Source organism: Hyperolius riggenbachi, chromosome 2 (genome assembly GCF_040937935.1).
Source record: "Hyperolius riggenbachi isolate aHypRig1 chromosome 2, aHypRig1.pri, whole genome shotgun sequence".
NCBI classification, from domain to species: Eukaryota; Metazoa; Chordata; class Amphibia; order Anura; family Hyperoliidae; genus Hyperolius; species Hyperolius riggenbachi.
In genome coordinates this window covers 504,018,136-504,044,691 of record NC_090647.1, presented here as the reverse complement: position 1 = coordinate 504,044,691, position 26,556 = coordinate 504,018,136, and the positions used below count along the sequence as shown (strand labels likewise).

At 45.1% G+C, this 26,556-nt stretch overlaps 1 long non-coding RNA gene across 2 annotated transcripts in view; it reads left to right on the top strand.

Moving 5' to 3' along the window:
- Nucleotides 1–25,754, top strand: part of LOC137547203 (uncharacterized) — a 172,595-nt gene extending 146,841 nt beyond the window's left edge. For both annotated transcript variants that reach the window (XR_011026516.1, XR_011026515.1), the window contains exons 4-5: nt 12,737–12,883; nt 25,574–25,754. This is a non-coding gene — a long non-coding RNA (uncharacterized lncRNA). The remainder of the gene's footprint in view (nt 1–12,736; nt 12,884–25,573) is intronic.
- Nucleotides 25,755–26,556: the final 802 nt, after the last annotated feature.

The following is a 26,556-nucleotide window of genomic DNA, read 5'->3' as shown; positions in this document are numbered from 1 at the left end:
ACCGTAAATTATATTCCGGTCACAATTTATGGTGATGATGATATTTGATTCTGAAATAAAGGTGTTTTTTTGCTACAATGGGCTTGATTCTCAAAACGGTGCTAACTGTTAGCACGGCTGTTAGCATTGCTTTCCATGCGTTTTAGCACGTTTTTGCATGAAAAAACAGGTTTCTAGCGAAAAACGGTAATTTACGCAAAAATTCGCGTTCGCGCGTAAACGCACGTTTTTCAACGATTATGTTTGTGCGATAACGCGAATTTATCGCGCAAATGCGACCTCTAATGCACGAAAAATTCGCATTAACGCCTGAGCGCAAATTTTTCCACACAATAACCGTTATCACGCGAACCACTTTACACAGCGTGCTAACAGTTAGCACCGTTTTGTGAATCAAGCCCAATGTGTACTTTTCCCTTTAGGAATTAGGAAATAGTAAAAGTATTTTTAATGGTAAAGAAGAAAAGTTTAGTAAGGGAGGTTACTTAATAATTTTATTATGTAGAAAGTGTGTCTTAAAAGTGGGCATGGTCTAAAAAGTGGGCATGGTCAAATTGTACATTATTTGTAATAGGTTGTACTGCATCCCCATTATTACGTTTTATCCTATTACATTTCCCCGTTTGACTCAGGGTCCCCCTTACTTAAAATGATTGTACCAGTAGCCTAGTGGCATCCCCATATGCTCCAATGGCAGGGCCGGCCAAGGTTCTCCAGTAGGGATGATCACAGATATGCAAATTGTTCTGAGTTGATGCAAATATATGCAAATATATGCAATTTAAAAATGGACCAATTCATTTAAACCTGGGTTTAAATTGATTGGTACGTTTTCAAACTGCATACATTTGCATACAAATTTGCATAATTTTGAAACAAAAATTGCATCTCATTGATCATCCCTATTCTCCAGCACTAAAGATTTTAAAATGACCCCCTTGCCCCCGGCATTCTGCCCACCGTAATGTAGGTAGCAGACATTACCCCAGTATTAGGTGGGTCCCCCCAATATAAGTAGTGAGATGTGCCCCAGCATTAGGTCCTCCCCAATATAGATAGCCAGAGGTGCCCCCCCCCTGTATTAGGCCCCCTATAGATAGTTAGCCATACCATGAATATTAGGTCGTCCCCCCCGCAAAGATAGCCAGATGGGTTCCCAGTATCAGCCCCCCAGTATAGCAAGATGTGTCCCCACTATCACCCCCTCCCCCCCACAGCCTGATGTGTACCCTGTATTTGCCCCCCCAGTATAGATATATACATTTGCCCCTGTATAAGGCGTGTGTATTCCTCTAAAGCTAGCCAGATGAGTCCCCAGGATTAGCCCCTCCACACACACATTATAGCCAGATGTGTCCCCAGTATTAGGTTCTCCTCCCAGGAATCTCCAGATGCGCCACAATTATTAGTTCCCGACAATCAAAGTACTAGTCGACCGGCTACATCCAAACACCCTAGTCGAAGTATTAACCAATTGGTGAGTAATAGCCAATCGGCTAATATTATTATTATTATTATTATTTAGTATTTATATAGCGCCGACATATTACGCAGCGCTGTACAGTGTATATATATATATATATTGTCTTGTCACTAACTGTCCCTCAAAGGAGCTCACAATCTAATCCCTACCATTGCCATATGTCTATATTATGTAGTATAAGTACTGTAGTTTTAGGGCTAATTTTTAGGGGGAGCCAATTAACTTATCTGTATGTTTTTGGAATGTGGGAGGAAACCGGAGTGCCCGGAGGAAACCCACGCAGACACGGAGAGAACATACAAACTCTTTGCAGATAGTGCCCTGCCTGGGATTCGAACCAGGGACCCAGCGCTGCAAGGCGAGAGAGCTAACCACTACGCCACCGTGCTGCCCATTCTGCCTAATGCTAGTTGAATCTCCACTAGCAACTCAGGAGGTTCCCAACTCCCATGTTTGACGCCATATACTGCAATTAACATTGCAATGCACAGGAGCGCCTGGTGTAGCTGGTGCCCAATTCACCTACTTCAAATTAACCAACCAACATGTTTTCGGACAAAAGCGCAACAGACAATTTATAAACAGCGCCCAGGCAGGGCATTGAAACTGGGAGTCTAGCACTGCAAGACGAGATTGCTAGCCACTAAAACACCATGATGACCACATTTACTAACTTTTTACATAGCAATTATTATCACTTTGGTTGTCCAGCATTCTCCAGTGTTCCCCAACCTTTAGTAAATCAACCCCATGGGAAGCTCTGGTTCCATCTGACTCTACTAGTATTCTAGCATTATTACATTACCTCATTAATAAGGAAGAGTTTTGCTAGCCTAGTGAAGTAACTTTTCTGACCCATTTCAATCAGTTACACAGAGAATCCCCATTGGAGCTCACAATTTCTGCTTCGGGGTGGATCCAGTAACATGCTTATTGTCAAACTAACAAAGGCTGCAGTGGGGAGTAATTTACATTGAGCATTCCATGTCACATTTGCTAACTGTACCTCAATAGTGGGATATTGTACCCTGGTGGTCACCAGTTTAAAAAGAACATTTCGAATCCAAGAATTGGCATTTGTAAGTTAAAGAGAAACCATAACCAAGAACTGAACTTCATCTCAATCAGTAGCTGATACACCCTTTCCTATGAGAAATATTTCCTTTTCACAAATGGATCATCAGGGGGCTCTGTATGGCTGATATTATGGCAAAACCCCTCCCACAGGAAACTGTTAGGACCATGGTCCTGGCAGTTTCCTGTCTGTGAACCTTGTTGCATTGTGGGCAATAACTGGTTACAGTTGTTTCCAAATGCCAAAAAAGCAAGCAGCATCTGCTTCCACTGACATCACCTACCAGCAGTAAAAATGTCACCATGTGATAAATGTCAGAATGTAAATCAGGGAGAGGAAAGATTTTACATTGGGCAAACTGACTTAATTATTTATACATAATTATTGTAAAAATGAAGCACTTTTTTATTACATTATTTTCACTGGAGTTCCTCAGAGTAACTCAGAAAATTAGAACAGAGGGCTTTCCATGTATTCCTAGGAGTATGAAAAATTATACCTCAAAAAACTTGGACTTACCTGAGAAGAGGGAAGCCTCTGGATCCTATAGGTGGTTCCCATACCGTCCTCCGGTGTGGGAACTCACTTCAGGTTATATACTTACCTTAGTAGAAAAAAGGTTCTCAATACCATAGAGCCTTCCGTTCCTCTGTCCAGGTCGTCGTTCAAGTGCTGTCCTACTATGTGTCAAAGAGCTCCATTGGACGAGCGCATCCCTACTGGGCATGCACAGACTGGACTCGCACATGCCCAGTAGGGATGCACTTGTCCTGGGAACTACTTGGAGATATGAGTATTTCCAAAGAGCCAATATGTAGAATAGCTACACTGGAGGACAGCGCTGGAACGGTGGGCCAGATGGTAGAATGGGAAGGCTTTATGTTATTCACATAAAAATTCACGACTGGGTCTCGACCTGGATTTTAGGCCTGATTGGCCAATTTTATTATATGTACCACAGTGCAAAAACACTTTTTTTGCACTGTGGTACATATAATAAAATTGGCCAATCAGGCCTAAAATCCAGGTCGAGACCCAGTCGTGAATTTTTATTTGGACTGTTGCAGCACCTTAGGTGGATACGGGTGTGACTGGTCGACTCCCTGGTCTGAAGCAAATACCTGGGTTGTAGTATTAAGGTAATCTGCTTTATTTTATGTTATTCACAGCCTTCCTTCTACTAGTGTAATTATCATACCTGAAGTGGATTTTCTCACTTGCTTGCTTTACATCTTTTGAGTTAGTCAATAAATGGTATCATGCTGATTTTAAACTTCCTGTTTTGACTGTAATTCAGAAAAGCTCACAATCTAACTAAACTCTTGCATGGTTGAGAACGATGCATCTGAGTATAGGGAACAGTCAACAAGTTCAATGGTTGAAGATTTGTCTGTATGGGCAATTGTACCACTTTTTTTTTTTTTTTTTTTGCACCAATCTTGATCAATCAAATCACATCTCCCATAGAGGCAGATATAAACTTTGTAAGGTGTCAACTAATGATACAATCTTTTTGTGCGTTCTTATCTATGTAGTAGAAGGTTAAACCAAGTGAATATACTATGGATATTTTAGGTAGTCCTTCATATTACCTTATATACTCGCGTATCAGCCAAATTTTTCAGCACAAAAAAAATGTGCTGCAAAGTTACCCCCTCGGCTTATATGCGAGTCAGTGAAGGTGAACGGATGGTTGAGCAGGTTTTGTTACTGGCAGAGAAGCGTTCTAGTGATCCTTCTCTTGCCAGCTGGCTCCCTGCTATTTCCGGGCCCCCATCCCCCGCAACATGGTGTGTAGTGTCTGCTGCTGAAGAATACCTGTGTCCCCTGGCTTGTGGAGCAGAGCATGCAAGCAACATGTCAGCGGTGCAATGATCTGGTGTTCTTCCTGTGTGGCAATCGCTGTGTCTCATATCTATGACGCCATCTAGTGGAGTCTTGAGACGCACTTGTATCATCCTTGGGGCACATCTGGCTATGCGGGGAGGGGATGAATTGTACTGGGGGCACATCTGGCTACTGTGGAGGGGGCTATACTGGAGAGGGGGCTTATATGTAAATCAATCACTTTTTCCTGGTTTCTGGGGGGAAAGTGGGTTCCTTGGCTTATATGCGAGTAAATATAGTACATAGAATTGGTAAAATTGTACAAATATCTAAGTCTGCATTTTCAAAGAAGTTCAGTGTAATAGGGAAGACATGCAAAAGCTTGATTATGAATGACTACTATAGAAATATCAACTGCACACATAGCAGTGGTGGGAACCAATGCAGAAGAATCCACGGCACAGTAGTAAAGCAAAGTGGTACATTCCTCAACAGCAAAAGTGGTTAAACATTGTACAAGATGTTTTCGAAGGTTTACGCCAGAGAAAAAAAAAAGACCCCAATTAAGTGATAGATTTTGCCCAGGGAGAAACACACTTCAGCTGTGAGGAATTCTCTCCAGATGGCCTGCTGTTCACCCCACACATTATCTGACTCAAGAAATAAGAAGTCACTCACTCAGTAAATGTAAACTCCACTAACTGTAGTATGTTATTTACTATCAAAAGCAGAGCCGGATCATCCACAAGGCAATTCTAGGCAGCTGCCTAGGGCCCGGAGAGAGTCTGGGGGCCTGGTGACTGCTAACCTCCACCAACTCTAGATTAAAAAAGCCAGGTGACTATCAGTGCTGGGCAAAAAGTGCTTTCTTGTCTAAGGTCCCATTTCATTGTAATCCTTTTCTGACCATAAGTACTAAATATACAGTATTGTAAACATGCAGTCTATTCACTATGAATAGATGGAGCTATTCACATCACTACTATTAACCAAGCTTGCCTGATCCTCATCAAAGCATTCCATGAAGCCACTGTGGTACCCATGGTACTAGCCATGCCTGCCCCTCCATTCTCGTGTTGCACCATTATACTGGGGGATGCCTCTCACTACCTATACTTGTGGAGCTATTTAAACTGAGGGACACCTCTCATTATCTTGTGGCGCCTATGGCACGAGCATTGCCTGCACCCCTCTAGATACGCCACCGTTCACATGTTTGCCTTTTTTGTACACAACTGCAAAAGTCTGTCAGTTTTCTTTTATTTAAGTGCACTATTTGGTTTTGCACTGTTTTGCACCTTGTTCACTGTTCCTTTTATTGATGTGGCAGATGGTGAAAATGATGCCGAAATGGGAAAGAGAAACTGTGCATTAGTCCAATCCACCACTTCTGCACATTGGTATTTAAGCTTTGAATAATATATTCCCATTAGTGCCTTCATAGTGGTGAACTTTACATTTATTTGCATACTCTGCATGCACTACTAGATAAGCTCCGCCTCTCCTCTTCCCACACGTCCATGACGTAATTCCCACACTCTTATCAACTACAATCACTATGGCTGAGGGAGGAAGGGGCACAGCCTCAGCCTGTTTAGCTCCGCTCTGCACTTCCGCGTGCCAGCCGGGGACAAAAATGTGACCAAGCATCCTGCAGAGATGCAAAGCGGCAAAGCTGGTGCTTTCATCCATGTAGCGCATGACTTAGCTGTTGCTATAGTACTAGTGCACTCTGCTGGACCCCAAAATACTTTTCCCTCAGAGTTGGTATTTTACACCACCAGAAACTTGAGTGGCAGCAGATTGAGCCATCATTCTCGTCACCCGATGCCCAACTCACTGGTGGCGTACATATACGAATGCAGAGTCAGCCACCATTGAGTCCTTTTAGGGCCCACACACCCGCTTACACTCCCACCTCTGCTTATCTCGCCACACACGGCAGGAGCCATCACGTATCAGCAGTGGCAATCTGATTGATGTTTCATGTTTGCGTGGTGCTTGTAATCCAGAAGCTGTCACAATAAATCCACATTGTCGCCGCAACATTTGGTCCCCGCCCCTTTCTTCTGGATGTCCACAATGTATATCTAACCTCCATCAATGAAATCAACACACTATATTTGTGAAAAACCCTGAAAGTATTTATAAACAATAAACCACAGATGATATATTAAAACAATATCTAATAACTTTCTCAGTAATAAGGTTTAGATTACACTTTTATTGATAGTAAAATGTACATGTGCTATGTTTTAACATTTCTATGCTTTTATTGGCTCTGTTTTGGCCAGAGCACGCTCTGGTGCTTTCTAAAAGGAATGCTGCCTATGTCTAATAATCATTGTGTTTTATGAATGCGGTGGGGTAGATTTAGCGGGGAGGGTTAATGGCACAAATAGTCGATTTGTGATTGATATAAAGACGTGTTCGTGGCAGAGGGAAGGGGTGAGGTTCTGTAAACAAGGGAGCTGCAAGCTATAAAACAGTTGTAAAAGTTTACCCAGAGTTCAGGAATAAGGAAAACATTTTGCATGGGTTATTGTGGGGAGGGATATTGTGGTGCGGGCTATCCACACACAGCTGGTTCCTATAATGTCATCATCAGTGTAGTACCAATAACAACTGTTTGTTTGGGGAGAGTTATTATTAGCAAGGCTTGGAGGGTTTAGGGAAGAAACAGGGATATATGTAGCATTAGAGAGGTGTTGCATTATGGGTTACTAAACTATTAACTCTTGTAACTATTTTATTATCTATCTATCTATCTATCTATCTATCTATCTATCTATCTATCTACCTATCTATCTATCTATCTATCTATCTATCTATCTATCCATCTTTGGCCCATGTGCAATTTCCTTTTTGTCCCAGGTGATAATTTTTCATCTTCTCTTTATAAAAAACTTTTTAGCATTTCGCAATTACAAAATACCAAGTAGTTTGAGGTATAAAATGCATGTTATTGACAAGGTGTGAAAATATCAACTTGGAGAAAACTAAGGAAAAAAGTGAATTGCACCTGCGTCAATCCAGTGAAATCCCCCCCTCCTCCCCCCCCCCAAAAAAGAGGAAAAAGTAAATAAGTGGTAGGTTTGGAGTGTCACTAGATGTAGGTGGGTGCTTTGAACCTTTGAAAAAAAAAAAAGGAAAGCCGTGGGTGTGGCGTGCTAAGAGCGTCACAGCTGGTAATGCCAGGTATAGGTGCCCCCAATATAGGTAGCCTGGAATAGTTGTCCCCAGTATAGGTAGTAGGTAGCCTTGAATAGTTCCTACCAGTATAGGTAGCCTGGAATAGTTGCCCACAGTATAGGTAGCCTGGAATATTTGCCCACAGTATAGGTAGCCTTCTATAGTTGCCACAGTATAGGTAGCCTGAATAGTTTCCCCAGTATGGGTAGCCTGGAATATTTGCCCCCAGTATAGGTAGCCTGGAATAGATGCCCCGTATAGGTAGCGTGGAATAGTTGCTCCCAGTAAAGGTGTTCTGGAATAGCTGCCTGCAGTATAGGTAGCCTGGAATAGTTGCCCACAGTATAGATAGCCTGGAATAGTTGCCCACAGTATAGGTAGCCATGCAGAGTATTTGCAGCTTGAAAATGTGCTGTTCTTACCTGCTCCATCGTGGAGTCCACTGTGAGACTTCCTGTCATCCCTCAGCTCTTCCCTACTGCCTTGCAACACTTCCTGCATCCCACGATTAGACGCATGCAAAAAGTGATGGCAGAACTAGGGGGAGAGTTTAGCCGTGACAAGAAGTCTAACATCGCTGGCAGGTGAGATAGCTGCAAGTGGGTAGCTGCAAGGGGGTAGCTGGGACACTGCACTGCAGACCCAGGGTGGGCCGCTCCCTGTGCTACTCCCTTAGAATGCCTCTGGGTCTATTTAGCTTTCTATCTATCAGTCTATCTATCTACACCAACCCGAGCTGGCGCTATAACTAAAAAAAAGTACTACCTGATCCAGGGGCGAGACGGATCAGGTAGTGCCGCTTACCACTGCTCCCCGACGCTCCTGCAGCCGACAGTAACTAGTCTAGTTTTTTTTAAATGGCCATGACCCCGGAGTCATGTCTCTGCAGCTCCACACTGTGCTCTGATTGCAGAGCACAGAGAGGAGGGGAAAGGCCAGGGAGCTGCAGAGAAGGGGCGGGAGAGAGGCAGTACACAGCACACAGAGGCTTGATTTTTTTCTTTTTTGAGGGGCGAGTACAGTGGCCAGGAGGGACCCACAATAAAGCAGAAAGGACACAGAGGTATGTGGTTACATGCCTCTGTGTCCAAAGCAATAGACACATGGTGCCTCAGGTACACTTTAACAAGGTACTAAAATATGTAGAGATGCTCATTCAGATTTTGAGGAATGTAAATTTCCACAATTCCAATTGGAAAATCAGCATTTCTGACTGGAAATCTGAAAGCAGAGATTGGATTTCCGCAGAAATACTGCATTAATTGTAGCCCAATCACAGAACTTGGAAGTATTGGACCAGTCTAAGAATGCAGAGTCAACTCGGAAGTCAAAATCTTGTGAAAAACAGCAAGGGTGCCCTTGCTGTTTTTCTCAAGCTTTTGACTAGTCTTCTTTGAAAGGAGCACGCTTCCGGGGACCTCTGCTAATGCAAGTTTTGCCTCCCAGCCGCATCCCGGTGGTGGTAACTTCACTCGTTATACGCCAGTTAATCAACTCGGAAGTGTTTGGCCAATCAGAGAATGCAAAAAAATTACCCAAAGAGACTCCTCAGGAATCGGAAACTGGAAATCAGAAAAAGGAAATCCGGAAGTTGGAAACCCGTGGAATCGGCATTGGCGGAAATCGGAGATTCCGCAGAATTGGACATCTTCATTTCCGACCATCCCTAAAAATATGTAGAGATGCACCCCATAACATAGCAAATATACAAACCAAAAATCCCTATACAGTTATATTACGTATGCACTCCACCCAGCACCTATACATTTATAAGCTGTACATTCCACCTGTTTTTATTTGTGACAGGTCCTCTTTTACAAACAATACAGAGATTTTTTGAAAAGGTTATTGTGGCCTTTTCTCATTAGTACGACAAAGCCATCTGTAAACCAGTTGCTTGCACTGCTACACCCGTCTGTAAATTCCAGCCTAATAATCTTTGCGTTTGCCTGTTGAGAGACATCTTGCAGGCGGTAATTACTGCAGAATGTGTGTTTCACGAGGTGCTAAAACATAAATGCAGCGCTCAGCAGATCTCTGTGTTAACAGGTCTGCCCGGCAGAGCCGAAGACGCTTACTTCTGTTAACTTGGCGTAGTCGTTGACTTTTCTTCATATTTCTACCCTGTGCGATGAGTGTTATGCTTTCATAAAGGTTTATTATACTTGCAAAAAATGTGGAGATCTTTTTTCCATTTCAAAAAACAGAATAGCTCAGTAACTAAATCTACCTACAGAGGTTAGATAATTGCTGCTTGATCCAGCAGTTTATGATCACAGCAGGCAATAATTTTATGTCTATTGTAGTCCTGTCTGTCCTTTGAAACTAAGCATGCTCGAAAGATTTACACTCAACCAGGTTGAAGTTTTACAGCAATAACTATTGGCTATCTCTCCAGAGGGCCCCCCGCCTTTTTAGGGATGCTCGTTCAGATTGCACCAAATTGATACTACCACAGTTCCAAGAATTCGGAAAACCGAATTCTGCAGAAATCAGATTTACCACAACTAAACATAATTTTAGCCCAATTACAGAACTCAGTAGCATTGGACCAATCAGAGAATAACACATTTTTTGGCAAAAATCGTATTCCCGCGTTCATTTTAAACCAATCACAAGATTCTATTTTTCCGATTTTCAAAAAAATCAATGCAAAAACATGACAAACAAAATACTCCTCAGAAATTTGAAAATCCAAAAATCTGAAAAACAGAAAATCTGAAAAATGGAAATCTGTAAAACGGAAGATCAGAAAAAAACTGAAAATCAGAAATCTGAAAAACGAATGTCAGAAAGCATTGGCGAAAATCAGAATTTCCACAGAATTAAAAATGGGCATTTCTGACCATCCCCACACCTTTTCCATAGACAAGACCATGCTTCACATCGCCTGCTCACATGCTAACCTTCAGGAGGAACTGTAGTAAAAATAACATAATGAATAAAAATGCTTTTTTTTTTTTTACAATATTCATTTACACATTATTTAGTCAGAGTTTTCCCATTGTAAAATCTTTCCTCTCCCTGATTTACATTCTTATATAGGAGAGAACAGAGGCGCCAAAAGGATAAAAGGGGTTTTAAAGGAGCTTAAAAAAACAAAAAATTAATAATTAGAGGAGGCAGTGGTGGACTTACCTCCTCCAAGCAGACACAACACGACTGTACATTCAGTCTATTTATTAATGAACTCCAGATAAAACAAAGCACCGCGTTTCACGGGTCAGCGCCCGCTTCCTCAGGCAATAGAAAAAGGAGTTACAGCATCCAGCAAAACAAACAACACTCGGCACCTCTGTACATTTCTGATTTACATTCTGACATTTATCACTGGTGGTGGCAGCTTTAGTCCTGCAAGGTGGCCTGTATGGAATGTTAGTTTACTGAGAGCACAGAGGGAGACACTGCTTGCTTGGCAGTTGGAAAAAGCTGTTATTTCCCACAATGCAACAAAGTTCACAGACAGCAAACGGTCAGGATCATGGTCATGGCATCACACTGTGGGAGTGGTTTCATCACAATATCAGCCACACAGACCTCCCCGATGATCCGTTTCAGAAAAGGAATAGATTTCTCATGGGAAAGGGGGTATCAGTTACTGATTGGAATGAAGTTAAATCTTGGGTTAAAGTTCTTCTTTCAGTCATGGGTGTTAGAATATGTTTTGTACACACGGTAACCATCTCAGGGCTGTTTCCACATACCATACAGTAAATACTCAAATATAAACAAAGTATTCATTTTTGAAACATTGTTGGATTTGAGTACAAACCAAGGGTAGAAATCCAAGCCACTACATTTAACATGGTTCTCCCCCATACCATCTAGGGATGATCAATGAGATTCAAATTGTTCCAAAATTATGCAAATGTGTATGCAAATGTATGCAGTTTGAAAATGGACCAATCAATTTAAACTCAGGTGTAAATTGATTGGTCCATTGTCAAGCTGCATACATTGGCATAAAAATTTGCATACATTTGCATCAACTCGGAACAAGTTGCATTTCTGTGATCATCCCTAATACCATCACAGTATTACCTGGTGTTCTACTGGTTCCCCCTATTCTGTATAGCTTGCCAGGCGGTCTAGTGGTCCCCCATCCTCATACAGCTTCCCTGGTGGTCTAATGGCTCCACTAATCCTAATAAATCTTCCTTGGTGGTCTAGTGGTTTCCCCTCCCCCTTACAGTATGCCTTGGTGGTCTGATGGTCCCCCCATCCCCATACCGCATCCCTTAGTAGTCTAGTGATCCCCCATGCTCTCCTAATAGCAGAGTACCAGCAGAATGCCACTACACTGGGTCTCCCACCTGATCCATCCCCTGCAGTGGCTGATCTCTACCTGCCTCAATCTACCAGAACCAGGAAGTAGAGAGAGAAAGTTGCAGCCATTAGAGGATGGATCGGATGGAAGACCTGGTGTTGTGTCATACTGGCACTGGATCAGGTGAGGCTCTTCTTGAAGCACCTCTGCTACTGATACTCTGCTATTAGGGGAGGTTGCAAGTGTGTGGAGTAGTGGCACAAAACACACCCATGTATAAATCAAAATTTTGTTTTGTGGGGCATTTTAGGAGTACTGTGCTTAGATCTGATTTGAAAATCAATTTGCATGTTTCACCTGCACTTCCCTGATCACAAGGGCACTGTGATAATCATTTTAATTATAGTGCCCAAATTCCATAGATGCATTACTTATTCTTAATGTTCATGTTGAGAAACACATGGCTTCTTTACAGCCTCTCCAATAGGTGTTGGTAGGGGTTTGTCATAATGACATCATCACGCTGTGCTTAATTCCAAATGCCTATAAAGGACATATTCAAAAACCAGACACAAAGCACTTGGCAGACCTACCAAGAAATGGTCTCACAGTCTCACAACTAACCGTTCCATCTTTACATGCAAAAGTGAAATTATGATTCTCACTCAACTGAAGTTTGTTTTATACAGATATGGCTGGTGGATAGGAGGTGCTCAAAAAGGAAAAACAGTAAAAAAAAATGTTAAAATGAGAGGAAGTTGTTGGCTTTCCTCTTTATTTGAAAATAGACAATCGTATAACGGTTTTAGACACTTATGTCACCCGTAGGCTATATAAGTGATTTTCCAAGCTCTAACTTCCTGCTCTCCTCCTTTTCCCCATCATATTGCAGGTCTGCCGAGTGCCTGGTGCCTCTAAGAAGTACCGGTAACTGTCCCCTCACCTCCTGTCACAATTGTGTTGGCACCACAAGATCCTTGAGCTGGCTGGAAATGAGAATGTCGGGAGCTGTTATGAGGCACCTCTTTCTCCATTGCCGGTAGGCCACACCAACTATGTAGGCGACTGCTAATCCTGGCAACCAGAAAAAGTTTGAGTACCCTTCTTTACCTTGTCTGAGAAATGCCATTGTTTTAGGCACTAATTTGACCTCATCATGTTTTGACTAGACTCTCATACACATGCTAACTGAAACTCGGCCCAGGTGGCTGATAATGATCACCTCTGCCGAGAATCTGGTGTGTCGCAGGGCCGGGCCGAGGCATAGGCTGGAGAGGCTCCAGCCTCAGGGCGCAGTGTAGGAGGGGGCGCAGAATTCATTCAGCTGTCATTCCTAATTGTGTTTGAAGCAGAAAGAAATAAGAAAAGGGGATACATGGCAGTGACTGCAAGCCAGATAACTACATATTAAGGTGTTGGGGAGGTTGTGGGCCCTGTGGCCCTCTTAGTTTAATAGCAATCAGTGTGTGATGGCTGGGGTGGGAGGGATGGAGGGGCGCACTTTGGTGTCTCAGCCTTGGGTGCTGGAGGACCTTGTCCCAGCTCTGGGTGTGTGTACAACAGCCTCCAATGCCCACCAATGCCTCGGTCAGTATTGTTCTCCCAACTCACCCCGTATGCTATGTGATGTCACACCATTGACCCTCCTCCCACATAGAAACAGAACCCGTCGCTAGCCTGCAGGCCTCAACCCTGCAATGTCGCCTGAACGATCGAGTCCCAATCCCCACCGTGCAACATACCTTCTACTATGTACAAAGCTTATGTGCTGAATAAAACTTGGTCTGATTATTTTTGTGGATGGACCCAATATATAGCTGATCATATAAATAAATAAGAAAGGTAATCTTACTTCTCCAGATAAATAACACCAATTATTTGGAAACGTTCTTATTCACGCTGAATTTAAGGATGGCAATTAGTGTTGGGCGAACAGTGTTCGCCACTGTTCGGGTTCTGCAGAACATCACCCTGTTCGGGTGATGTTCGAGTTCGGCCGAACACCTGACGGTGCTCGGCCAAACCGTTCGGCAACATGGCCGAACTAAGAGCGCATGGCCAAACGTTCCCACGTGGTTCGGGCCCGAACGCGCTCTGATTGGCCGAACGGTCACGTGGTTCGGGTAAATAAATACCCGAACCACGTCATATCTCCGCCATTTCTCTGTGGGTTTAGCTTTGGGTAGGCAGGCAGGGTAGTTCGCTCTCCAGCCACGCTAGCCAGGGTCCCCCCCAGTCATTGTGTGTCGCTGCTGGGAACAGTAGTACACCGCTCGCTCAGCCACACTATATATATAGCATTGTTTACTGCCACTGTGTACCTCGCTCAGCCACGCTATATATAGCATTGTGTTTTCTGACACTCTGTGTACACGGCTTAGCCTGGCTATATAGCATTGTGTGTACTGCCACTGTGCACCTCGCTCAGCCACGCTATATATAGCATTGTGTTTTCTGACACTCTGTGTACACGGCTTAGCCTGACTATATAGCATTGTGTGTACTGCCACTATGCACCTCGCTCAGCCACGCTATATATAGCATTGTGTTTTCTGACACTCTGTGTACACGGCTTAGCCTGACTATATAGCATTGTGTGTACTGCCACTGTGCACCTCGCTCAGCCACGCTATATATAGCATTGTGTTTACTGCCACTCTGTGTACACCGCTCAGCCAGACTATATACCATTGTTTACTGACACTCTGTGTACACCGCTCAGCCAGACTATATACCATTGTTTACTGACACTCTGTGTACACGGCTCAGCCTAACTATATAGCATTGTGTGTACTGCCACTGTGCACCTCGCTCAGCCACGCTATATATAGCATTGTGTTTTCTGACACTCTGTGTACACGGCTCAGCCAGACTATATAGCATTGTGTGTACTGCCACTCTGTGTACACGGCTCAGCCAGACTATATATCATTGTGTGTACTGCCACTCTGTGTACACCGCTCAGCCAGACTATATAGCATTGTGTGTACTGCCACTCTGTGTACACCGCTCAGCCAGACTATATAGCATTGTGTGTACTGCCACTCTGTGTACACCGCTCAGCCAGACTATATAGCATTGTGTGTACTGCCACTCTGTGTACACCGCTCAGCCAGACTATATAGCATTGTGTGTACTGCCACTCTGTGTACACCGCTCAGCCAGACTATATAGCATTGTTTTTACTTCCACTCTGTGTCTGCTGGGCCTGGGAACAGTAGTACACCGCTCACCCGCCACTGTATAGCATTGTGCTCTGTGTCGCTGCTGGGAATAGTGGTACACCGCTCACCCGCCACTGTATAGCATTGTGCTCTGTGTCGCTGCTGGGAATAGTGGTACTGTATAGCATTTCTGTACTGCCACTGTACTGCTGCCAGTCAGCGTGTACTGTAAGGATAAGTGAAATGAGGAAGAAATCCGGTGAAAGAGGAAGGGGCAAGGGAAGAGGTGTTTTCCCTGACGGTTCACGTACAGGCCACAGGGGAGCACCCAAGAAAACCCACTCAATACCGCCCATGTTGTCCAGGACAACAACCCTCACAAATCCAAAATAACAGGACCAGATAATTACTTGGATGACCTCTCAAGCGTCCAGCAGTGGGTTAAGCAGCACCAGCACATCACGCACGAGGTCCGAGTCCTCAGCCAGTTACAAGGAGCCAGTGGGCACAAAGCTGACACAACCGGCAGCGACACCACGCACACAACTGCCAGATAACCAGTCCGATGAATTACTTCAGGACACAATGGGGTATTCGCAGGAGCTATTCCCAGCCCAACAAACTTCCACCTTTCAAAGGTCAATGGAGGAACAGCCAGAAATGTTGTGCCCGGATTCACAACCATTAACTGTGGGAAATGCACCGCGCACTGAAATACAAGGCGAGTTCGAGGAGGTCTCGGAAACCCAAATCCCAGAGCAAGTTGGGCAGGAGGGGTTGCAATTGCAGGAGGTCGGCCGACAAGATCTGGAAGACGACGTTGGAGTGAGCTGCGCAGAGGTTGTTCTGGGGAGCTCTACTCCACGGCGGCGGCCCCCCACAATGACATATGACGAGTTTGAGGAGATGGAAGAGGAGGGTATGGACAATGTGGACATAGACCCAGATTTTGTTTGTGAACGAGAACATCGCCGTCGTAGCAGCAGCACAGATGAGTCTGTTGAAGAACCCACTGCTGCACGAGTTCGCCTTGTGCCACAAGGTAGGCGGCGCGCAATTTCAGGCACCACAAGCGTGGAAGTTCAAGTGAGAGGCAAAAGAGGAGCAAACAGAAATCGCCAGCAAGGAGGCAGGTGCTCCAAAGTCTGGGCTTTCTTTGAAGACTGCACTGAGGATGTTACCATGGCGATTTGCAAGGTGTGCAAGACCCGCCTGAGCAGGGGGAAAAGTATTAACAACCTCTCCACCACCAGCATGAGCCGCCACATGCTATCCAAACATCCCACTCTGTGGGCAAACGCGGCAGGACAGGGTACCAGCAACACTGCCTCCCTTGGGTTCACCAGACTCACCACCAGACCCGCCTCAGCAGCAGCAGTAGCCCAGCCATTGCGTGGTTCACAACATTCACAAACATCAGATGACGCTGACACTGTCACTTTCCGGAGTAGTGCTCTTGAGGTCTCCCAGTGTTCATCAAACACAACAACCAACAGCCCTTCCGTGTGCAGCGCAAGAGGAAATTGCCAGCAAATGACCCCCGGGCCGTGGCAGTAACAGCCAGCATAGCCAAGCTTCTGGCCTGCGAAATGCTGCCATATCGAGTGGTGGAGACAAACAGCTTCAAGGGCATGATGTCAGTGGCCATCCCACGTTACGTGGTTCCCAGCCGCTACCACTTTGCGCGCTCTGCAGTGCCTGAGTTGCATGAGCACGTGGTCAGCAAAATAACCCGAAGCTTGAAGTATGCCGTTGCCTGCAAGGTTCACCTCACCACTGACACCTGGACGAGTGCGTTCGGCCAGGGTCGATACATCTCCCTTACCGCGCACTGGGTGAACCTTGTGGAGCCTGGCAGCGATTCCTCACCTGCTACGGCGCGGGTGTTGCCCACGCCGCAAACAGCTGCACCGCCGTCCCTCCCACTGGATAACAACAGCAGCACCTACCTCTCTGACTCCTTCTCCTCCAACGCATCTCAAAGCTGTACCTCATCCGGAAACGCTAACCCAGCAGCAGTAGGATCGTGGAAGCAGTGCAGCACAGCTGTTGGCATGCGTCAGCAAGCGTTGCTGAAGCTGATCTGCCTTGGGGATAAGCAGCACACAGGGGAGGAAATTTGGAAGGGAATAAACGAACAGACGGATTTGTGGCTGGCACCGCTGGACCTGAAACCGGGCATGGTTGTGTGTGATAATGGGAGTAATCTCATTCGCGCTTTAAGGTTGGCTAAGCTGACACACTTCCCTTGGCTGGCGCACGTGATGAACCTAGTAGTTCAGCGGTTCCTGAGGACATACCCAGGCGTGGCCGATCTTCTGTTGAAGGTGCGTCGAGTGGCCAAACATTGTAGAAATTCCAGTACTGCTTCGGGGGCACTCGCCAAGATGCAGGAGCGCTTCAATCTCCCCCACCATCGCTTGCTGTGTGATGTCCCTACGCGCTGGAATTCTACGCTGCACATGCTAGCACGCTTTTGTGAGCAGAAGAGTGCAGTGGTCCAGTACATGACGGTGCAGTACCGAGGCGCATCCGGACAGCTGCCAAGCTTCTGTGGATCCGATTGGGCCAACATGTTGGACCTCTGCCAAGTCCTCCAAAATTTTGAGCAATCCACGTTGCTTGTGAGCAGTGACAACTCTTCAGTCAGCATTACCATACCACTGCTGTGTTTACTGAAGAGGTCAATGTTGAAAATCAAGGAAACAGCTGTCATGATGCAACTGGGGGAATCTGAAGGAGAAAACGATCAGCGTGATGGTACCAACATCAGGCCATCCGCCTCAGGGAACGCTGGCCCCAGCAGCTATGACGAAGAAGAGGAGGAGGAACAGCTGGAGTTGGAGCAGGAATTTCATGCCACCACTGACGAGGGCCAGAGCGGTGCACGTTGGACTTCCACAATTCAGCGCGAATGGTCAGCAGAAGCAGACCAGGAGGAAGGTGACGACTATGATGCATCACAACAACTATCACAACGCTCACAAGAGGATGATGAGGATTCTGGTAGGACTCTGGCACACATGGCTCAATTCATGCTAGACTGCATTGAACGCGACCCACGCATTGTGCGCATTCTGGACAACACCAATTACTGGGTTTATACCCTTCTGGATCCACGGTACAAACACAATGTTCCAAAACTGCTTGAAGAAAGAGTCAGACAGGTCAAAATGGAAGAATACCAGCAGGCCCTTGTGGAGACTTTAGAGAGGAGATTGACATCCTCCCCCTCCTCTAGCCAGTTGTACGCCGACAGACTGACTTCCGCAAACCCAGGACGACCAGGAGGGCAGCAAACAACGCAAGCCGCAGCTAGTGCCCAAAAGGGAATGGTATCGGCAGTGTCCTTGGAGTGGGAAAATTTTCTGACACCCATGCAGCAGCAGCCCACTGAACAGCAAGCGTGCAGATCCACCTCCAACACCGATCGCCTGGAGAAGATGGTCAAGGACTACATGTCAGATGACGTAGCTGTGTCGAACAATCCATCTGCACCCTTCAACTATTGGGTATCGAAGCTAGACACCTGGCACGAACTGGCAATGTACGCAATAGAGGTGCTGGCTTGCCCGGCAGCCAGCGTTATGTCGGAACGCTGTTTCAGTGCTGCCGGAGGCATCGTCACAGATCGGCGTATCCGCCTCTCCACAGAAAATGCAGACCGTCTGACTCAAATTAAAATGAATCAATCCTGGATTGGAAATGACTACGCAACACTCCAGGACCCCAACCAAGTAACATGACCAATGAACATCTGGGATGGTGTAGCGTTTCCGGTCCCTGTTTATTGAACCTCTCATCTGTATTACATTTATGACTGCATGGCGGCAAAAAGCATTGCTGCTATATCCGCACGCTTTTTGTCCTCATGCAAGGCCTGGGTTGTTGTGTCTCAAAAAGCATGGCCTTCTCCTCCTGCGCCTCCTCCTGTTCCATCACGTCTGCTGCTGCTGGGTTAGCGTTGCCGCGTGGTCCCTGTTTATTGAACCACTTATCTTTATTACATTTATGACTGCATGGCGGTACAAAGCATGCTATCCGCACGCTTTTTGTCCTCATGCAAGGCCTGGGTTGTTGTGTCTCAAAAAGCATGGCCTTCTCCTCCTGCGCCTGCTCCTGTTCCATCACGTGTGCTGCTGCTGCTGCTGCTGGGTTAGCGTTGCCGGTCCCTGTTTATGGAACCTCTTATCTTTATTACATTTATGACTGCATGGCGGTACAAAGCATGCTATCCGCACGCTTCTTGTCCTCATGCAAGGCCTGGGTTGTTGTGTCTCACAAAGCGTGGCCTTCTCCTCCTGCGCCTCCTCCTGTTCCATCACGTCTGCTGCTGCTGGGTTAGCGTTGCCGCGTGGTCCCTGTTTATTGAACCACTTATCTTTATTACATTTATGACTGCATGGCGGTACAAAGCATGCTATCCGCACGCTTCTTGTCCTCATGCAAGGCCTGGGTTGTTGTGTCTCACAAAGCGTGGCCTTCTCCTCCTGCGCCTCCTCCTGTTCCATCACGTCTGCTGCTGCTGGGTTAGCGTTGCCGCGTGGTCCCTGTTTATTGAACCACTTATCTTTATTACATTTATCACTGCATGGTGGTACAAAGCATGCTATCCGCACGCTTCTTGTCCTCATGCAAGGCCTGGGTTGTTGTGTCTCACAAAGCGTGGCCTTCTCCTCCTGCGCCTCCTCCTGTTCCATCACGTCTGCTGCTGCTGGGTTAGCGTTGCCGCGTGGTCCCTGTTTATTGAACCACTTATCTTTATTACATTTATGACTGCATGGCGGTACAAAGCATGCTATCCGCACGCTTCTTGTCCTCATGCAAGGCCTGGGTTGTTGTGTCTCACAAAGCGTGGCCTTCTCCTCCTGCGCCACCCTCCTCCTGTTCCATCACGTGTGCTGCTGCTGGGTTAGCGTTACCGGTCCCTTTTCCTGGAACCTCTTATATGTATTACATTTATGACTGCATGCCGACAAAAAGCATGTTACCTGTGCAAAGAAAACAGACATTTCCCGCATTTAAAAGACAGTTTTCCCTTTGAAACTTTAAAATCGATTTTCTCAAAAACTATAAGCTCTTTTTGCTAATTTTTTTTCCCTCTTGTACCCACTCCCAAGGTGCACATACCCTGTAAATTTGGGGTATGTAGCATGTAAGGAGGCTTTACAAAGCACAAAAGTTCGGGTCCCCATTGACTTCCATTATGTTCGGAGTTCGGGTCGAACACCCGAACATCGCGGCCATGTTCGGCCTGTTCGGCCCGAACCCGAACATCTAGATGTTCGCCCAACACTAATGGCAATGCGTTTCAAGGGTCTTGGCCCGCTTCTTCAGGTAAATTACACACTCTAGCCATTTTACACTCACTGCACTTAGGAATGTCTATAACTTGCTATACCTGCATGTGATCTGCACTAGAAACAGAAGCACGTAAAAAAAACTTGGCAATTATATCAATTTGGAACACAAGTTTTAGGAACTTTACTGTGAAATTAACCTGAAGAAGCTGGCTGAAACCCGTGAAATGCATTGTTGTCCTTACGTTGTGCAAAATCAATTCCAAATAATTGGTGTTCTTCATCTACAAAAGTAAGATTAGCGCTCTTACTTATATTATCAGTTATATATTGGGTGCCTCCACCCTTCTGGGTCAGTTAGTTCACACCTCTAAATGAAGTGATAGCTTTATTGGTTTTAACCATAAAGATCCATAGGAGAGTGACCATCCAGTTCCTGAGGTGACCTGGAGAACCAAGCGTGGACGATTTTTTTACCGTAAGTGCATTTGGTGGTTGCAAAACCTTCAACCTACCTTTGTGAGTATTACAATTCACACCCTATCTATCATCCTTACCTGACGATACTGCACCATTAGGCTTCTAGTCTTCCTCTTGTCCATAAGTGACTGGGGTTCAAAAAAGAAAACCATGTGACCACTTACTGCATCAATCTTTTTAAGTCTTTTTTCTAACTTACACTTTCTCTTCTTTTCAAAGTGTTTTAAGCTTGTTTTATACCTTTTGAGCTCCTCTTTATTGTACCTTTTTCAGTAGTTCCAGCTCTGTCAGGTAGTTGTGTTTATTTTGAATGTAACCCCAGCTACTTACAGTGAACAGTCCATAGATCCATAGAAAGTGTCAATTTACCAGAGTGAAAACGGGTTAGTATCACCATATGCCATATCGGTGGTTTTGAATTCCATTTCAATCTTCTGTTCGATTTGTAAAGAGAGATTTTATAATGAAATTCCACACTCACTAAAAGAGTTTTTATGAACATTTACTAGTCCCCTACACCTGTTATTGCAAGTAAAAATTATCTCGCCATTTTACTTTCTAGTCAGCTATTAATTTCCAGAGTCAAATTTGAGCACAAGCTGCACTTAGAGGTATTGTAGTGAATTAACGTAATGAATAAAATTGCTTTTTTTTTTTACAATTTTCATTTATAAATAACTTTAGTCAGTGTTTACTTTCCTCGCCCATTTACATTCTGAAATTCATCACAGGTGGTGACAACTTTAGTCCTGCTAGTTGCATCTCTTCAGAATGTTTGCTTACAGAGAGTTCCAAAGCCAGTACAAAACATACCTTGTCTCCCAGAATACTTTGGAGGAGAATCCTCAATAGCTAAACAGCCTAGGCCAGGGATGTCAAACCGGACCTTCGAGGGCACACGTTTTTGACTGAGCTGAAATTAATTGATGGGTCTGAATCAGGAAAGGTGTGGTCCATCAGGTAGAACACATTCCTCTGTTTCTCAGTCTATCCTAAACACTGGCATGGATCTGGCCCTCCAGGCCTGGAGTTCGACACCTGTGACCTAGGCTAAGCATCACTGGGAGGCGGGGCTACACTCTGATATACAGCTCATCAATATATACAGTGGCTTGCAAAAGTATCCGACCCCCTTGAAGTTTTCCACATTTTGTCACATTACTGCCACAAACATGAATCAATTTTATTGGAATTCCACATGAAAGACCAACACAAAGTGGTGTACACGTGAGAAGTGGAACGAAAATCATACATCATTCCAAACATTTTTTACAAATAAATAACTGCAAAGTGGTGTGTGCGTAATTATTCAGCCCCCTTTGGTCTGAGTGCAGTCTGTTGCCCATAGACATTGCCTGATGAGTGCTAATAATTAAATAGAGTGCACCTGTGTGTAATCTAATGTCAGTACAAATACAGCTGCTCTGTGAGGGCCTCAGAGGTTGTCTAAGAGAATATTGGGAGCAACAACACCGTGAAGTCCAAAGAACACACCAGACAGGTCAGGGATAAAGTTATTGAGAAATTTAAAGAGTAACTGTCAGGCTGCAAAAGCTAATTTAAACCTCTATTCTCCTGTGTTAAACAGTTTAGAAGGAAGCCAAAAAGGCAGCACTGAAAAATCACAGGGCAGAGTATACTGCATGAGTCCACTATTGTTCCTAGCCACATGGCTAATTAATATTCACTGCACAGTAGTGTTGTCCATTACGATCTTTTTTGTGAGTGGAATCATCAGGAAGCAGGGAGGACATGATAACACAATTGGCTTCATAGGAGACAGACAAACATGGAACCTGCCATGAGCTGTCAGGAGCATCATTCTCTGCAAATACTATATAAAAATTCTGTGAAATCCAAACGTGGACAGTGAAATGCATTTGTAATGTAAGTACAGCCAATATTTAGCTACTGATATATGTGTTTTTTTTCTCTGAGACCTTATACCTAACAGCTCCTCTTTAAAGCAGGCTTAGGCTACAAAAAGATTTCCAAAGCCTTGAACATCCCAAGGAGCACTGTTCAAGCGATCATTCAGTAATGGAAGGAGTATGGCACAACTGTAAACCTACCAAGACAAGGCCATCCACCTAAACTCACAGGCCCGAACAAGGAGAGTGCTGATCAGAAATGCAGTCAAGAGGCCCATGGTGACTCTGGATGAGCTGCAGAGATCTACAGCTCAGGTGGGGGAATCTGTCCATAGGACAACTATTAGTCATGCACTGCACAAAGTTGGCCTTTATGGAAGAGTGGCAAGAAGAAAGCCATTGTTAACAGAAAAGCATAAGAAGTCCTGTTTGCCGTTTGCCACAAGCCATGTGGGGGACACAGCAAGCATGTGGAAGAAGGAGCTCTGGTCAGATGAGACAAAAGTGGAACTTTTTGGCCAAAATGTAAAACGCTATGTGTGGCAGAAAACTAACACTGCACATTACTCTGAACACACCATCCCCACTGTCAAATATAATGGTGACAGCATCATGCTCTGGGGGTGCTTCTCTTCAGCAGGGACAGGGAAGCTGGTCAGAGTTGATGGGAAGATGGATGGAGCCAAATACAGGGCAATCTTGGAACAAAACCTCTTGGAGTCTGCAAAAGACTTGAGACTGGGGTCAGGGGTGCCTCTAGTCATTTTGTCACTCCAGGCGAGAAAACCTGTGGCGCCCCCCCAAGTCCCTCCCCCCAGGAAAATAATCATAATGCAGCATCGTTTCACCAGAAAATAATCATAATGCGGCAGTGTTTCATCAGAAAATAATAGTAATTATCGTAATTTAGAATCGTAATTCACCAGAAAATAATCGTAATGTGGCAGTGTTTCATCAGAAAATACACTTATTGCAGCAGCAGTTCACCGGAAAATATTCGTAAGGTGGCAGCGTTTCACCAGAAAATACACTTATTGCAGCAGCATTTCACCAGAAATTAATCATAGGGCAGCAGCGTTTCACCAGAAAATAATCGTAATGGGGCAGCGTTGTCAGAAAATAATCGTAATGTGGAAGCGTTTCACCAGAAAATACACGTAATCGGAGCAGAGGGAAAGAGTAGAGAGGGAGAGGAAGCATAAGATGTAAGAAGGGGGTAGAGGAACAGAGGGGGGGGGGGGGGATAGACAACATAAGGTGGAAGAGGGTGCAGAGAAACAGAGGGGAGAGGGAGAGACAGCATAAGATGGAAGAGAGTGCAGAGGAACAGAGAGGGGTAGAGATAGCCTAAGATGGAAGAGGGGGCAGAGGAACAGAGAGGGGAGAGGGAGAGACAGCACAGCACTAAAGCACAGGTTTACAGCTTTACCAGCCTACAGCCTAACCAGCTTTCAAAGAAAACTCTAGTATCAAAAGAGCAGGGCACATTCTAGCAGTTATAACAGTACTGGGAGTCTGCACACAGGACAGGAAGTGTTCTTAGCAGCCTGCCTGCATACCTTCCCTGCCTGCATACCTTCTCTTCTGCCTGTGCATGCAGCTTATCATCTCTGGAGTCTGGAGCAGAAACTTCCCTTCTCCTGGGCTGTGTTGCTGTCTTGTGCGGGGGCGGGGCTCCAACACGGACACATCACATTCTTCTCTCTGTGACTGCATCTGTCCCCTGGCTGTCTCGCTCCAGTGTCTGTGTGCAGCCAGTGACACAGGTGGGGGGTCAGACTGTCGGGGGCATAAGCTGGCTGGCCGCTGGCTCCTGGTTTGACTGGCGTGGGGCGGAGTTAAATGCTGGGCCACACGAGGTAAACACTTTACCTGTGTGGCTACTGAGAAGAAGGGGCACGGCTTTAAAGAAGGAGCCTGGCAGAGAAGAGCAGTATTGATTGCTCTATTGGTTGGGGAGAAGTGAAGGTGGAGGCACTGCTGAGCACATGGTAGTGTGCCGAGCACCGGGGACTGAGTCGGGAGATAATATAATATATAAAAAAAAAAAAACATGGTCACGGTAGCAGCGGCGGGGGAATGCGCCTCACCACCTCATGGCGCCTCACCACCTCATGGCGCCCCAGGCAACCGCCTATACTTGCCTGGTGGGTGAGACGCCCCTGACTGGGGTGGAGGTTCACCTTCCAGCAGGACAATGACCCTAAACATAAAGCCAGGGCAACAATGGAATGGTTTAAAACAAAACATATCCATGTGTTAGAATGGCCCATTCAAAATCCAGATCTAAATCCAATCGAGAATCTGTGGTAAGAACTGAAAACTGCTGTTCACAAACGCTGTCCATCTAATTTGACTGAGCTGGAGCTGTTTTGCAAAGAAGAATGGGCAAGGATTTCAGTCTCTAGATGTGCAAAGCTGGGAGAGACAATACCCTAAAAGACTGGCAGCTATAATTGCAGCAAAAGGTGGTTCCACACAGTATTGACTCAGGGGGCTGAATAATTACGCACACACCACTTTGCAGTTATCTATTTGTAAAAAATGTTTGGAATCATGTATGATTTTCATTCCACTTCTCATATGTACACCACTTTGTATTGGTCTTTCACGTGGAATTCCAATAAAATTGAATCATGTTTGGGGCAGTAATGGGACAAAATGGGGAAAACTTCAAGGGGGCCGATTACTTTTGCAAGCCACTGTAGATATAAAAAACTGTTTCTAATGCTGAAACCAGAAAAAATACCAAAAAGGTGAATGTCCTTAATAATTTACTTCATTCTACTATGTGTCACTACAGAGCTTCTTTAATTTTCTGCCTTCCAATCTGTACTCTGTCTTTACAGTATAGACAACCCAGGTATTTCCTCTTTCTGCATGAGTAAAGCAGAGAATGCTTATTTCTCAACAGAGATGGAATTTCACTTCAACAAGATGATTCAAATGATTGTCTGGAACAATCTGTGGGTAACCATTTCTACAAAGTTATGAACAATCTTCTGAAAATACAGAAACAATGATGAGATAACATTCCGATCACAAAGTTTTCTGATATGAAGTACTACACTGAAAAACTTCATTCCAATATTGTTCTGTGCAAGTGATTTGCACTTTACTAGCTTTTACCAGCCTTGTTTTTAGGGGCGTGCAGCCGCCCTGAGCTCTGGGGGGGGGGGGTGCCGTGATGGAGGGGGGAGCCACGGCTGCGGGGAGGGCAGCCCAACTTCTCCCTCCTGGTCTACTCTACATTGCCGCTTATACACACTCTACTTCCTGCCAATAAGGAAGTAGTGAGTGTATAAGCGGCTATGCAGAGACCAGCGGCAAGTGATCGGCGATTGAAACGGTAGGGAGGCGAGTTGCTCTATATACAACGCTTCCTGCTGTTTTAACTATGTAGCGGGAAGGCAGGCCATGGAGGGTGACCCCGGGGAGAGGAAAGGGGGAGAGGTCAGTTCACCCTCCCCGTGGCTGACACCCCCCTCCATTATGTAGGGAGCACCTACCTATCTAACCTAACCTTGTTTTTCTGCAGAAGACAGTTCAAAAGTTCACTAGCCTGCTCTGTAAAATCATTTAGAATGCTGAGCAGTGTGTAAACTGCAAATATTAGAGAATGATGCAATGTTATAAAAAACACTATATAACTGAAAATAAAAATATGAGAATAATTTATTTGCTACTATTGTTCTAGTAATTACCCGCAACCAACCAATTCATTATATCATCATTTTTTTTTCGCTTCAGTGTCTCTTTACATATTCAACTTTTGAGTACATTTATAAAAAGTTACATTTTACAAGATTATTCCTCTCATAACTGTGTTCCCTCTGCAAATCAGATATTGTGAATTCATTCAGCATTGAGGTCCCTGGTTTAAACCTGCGGCAGGAC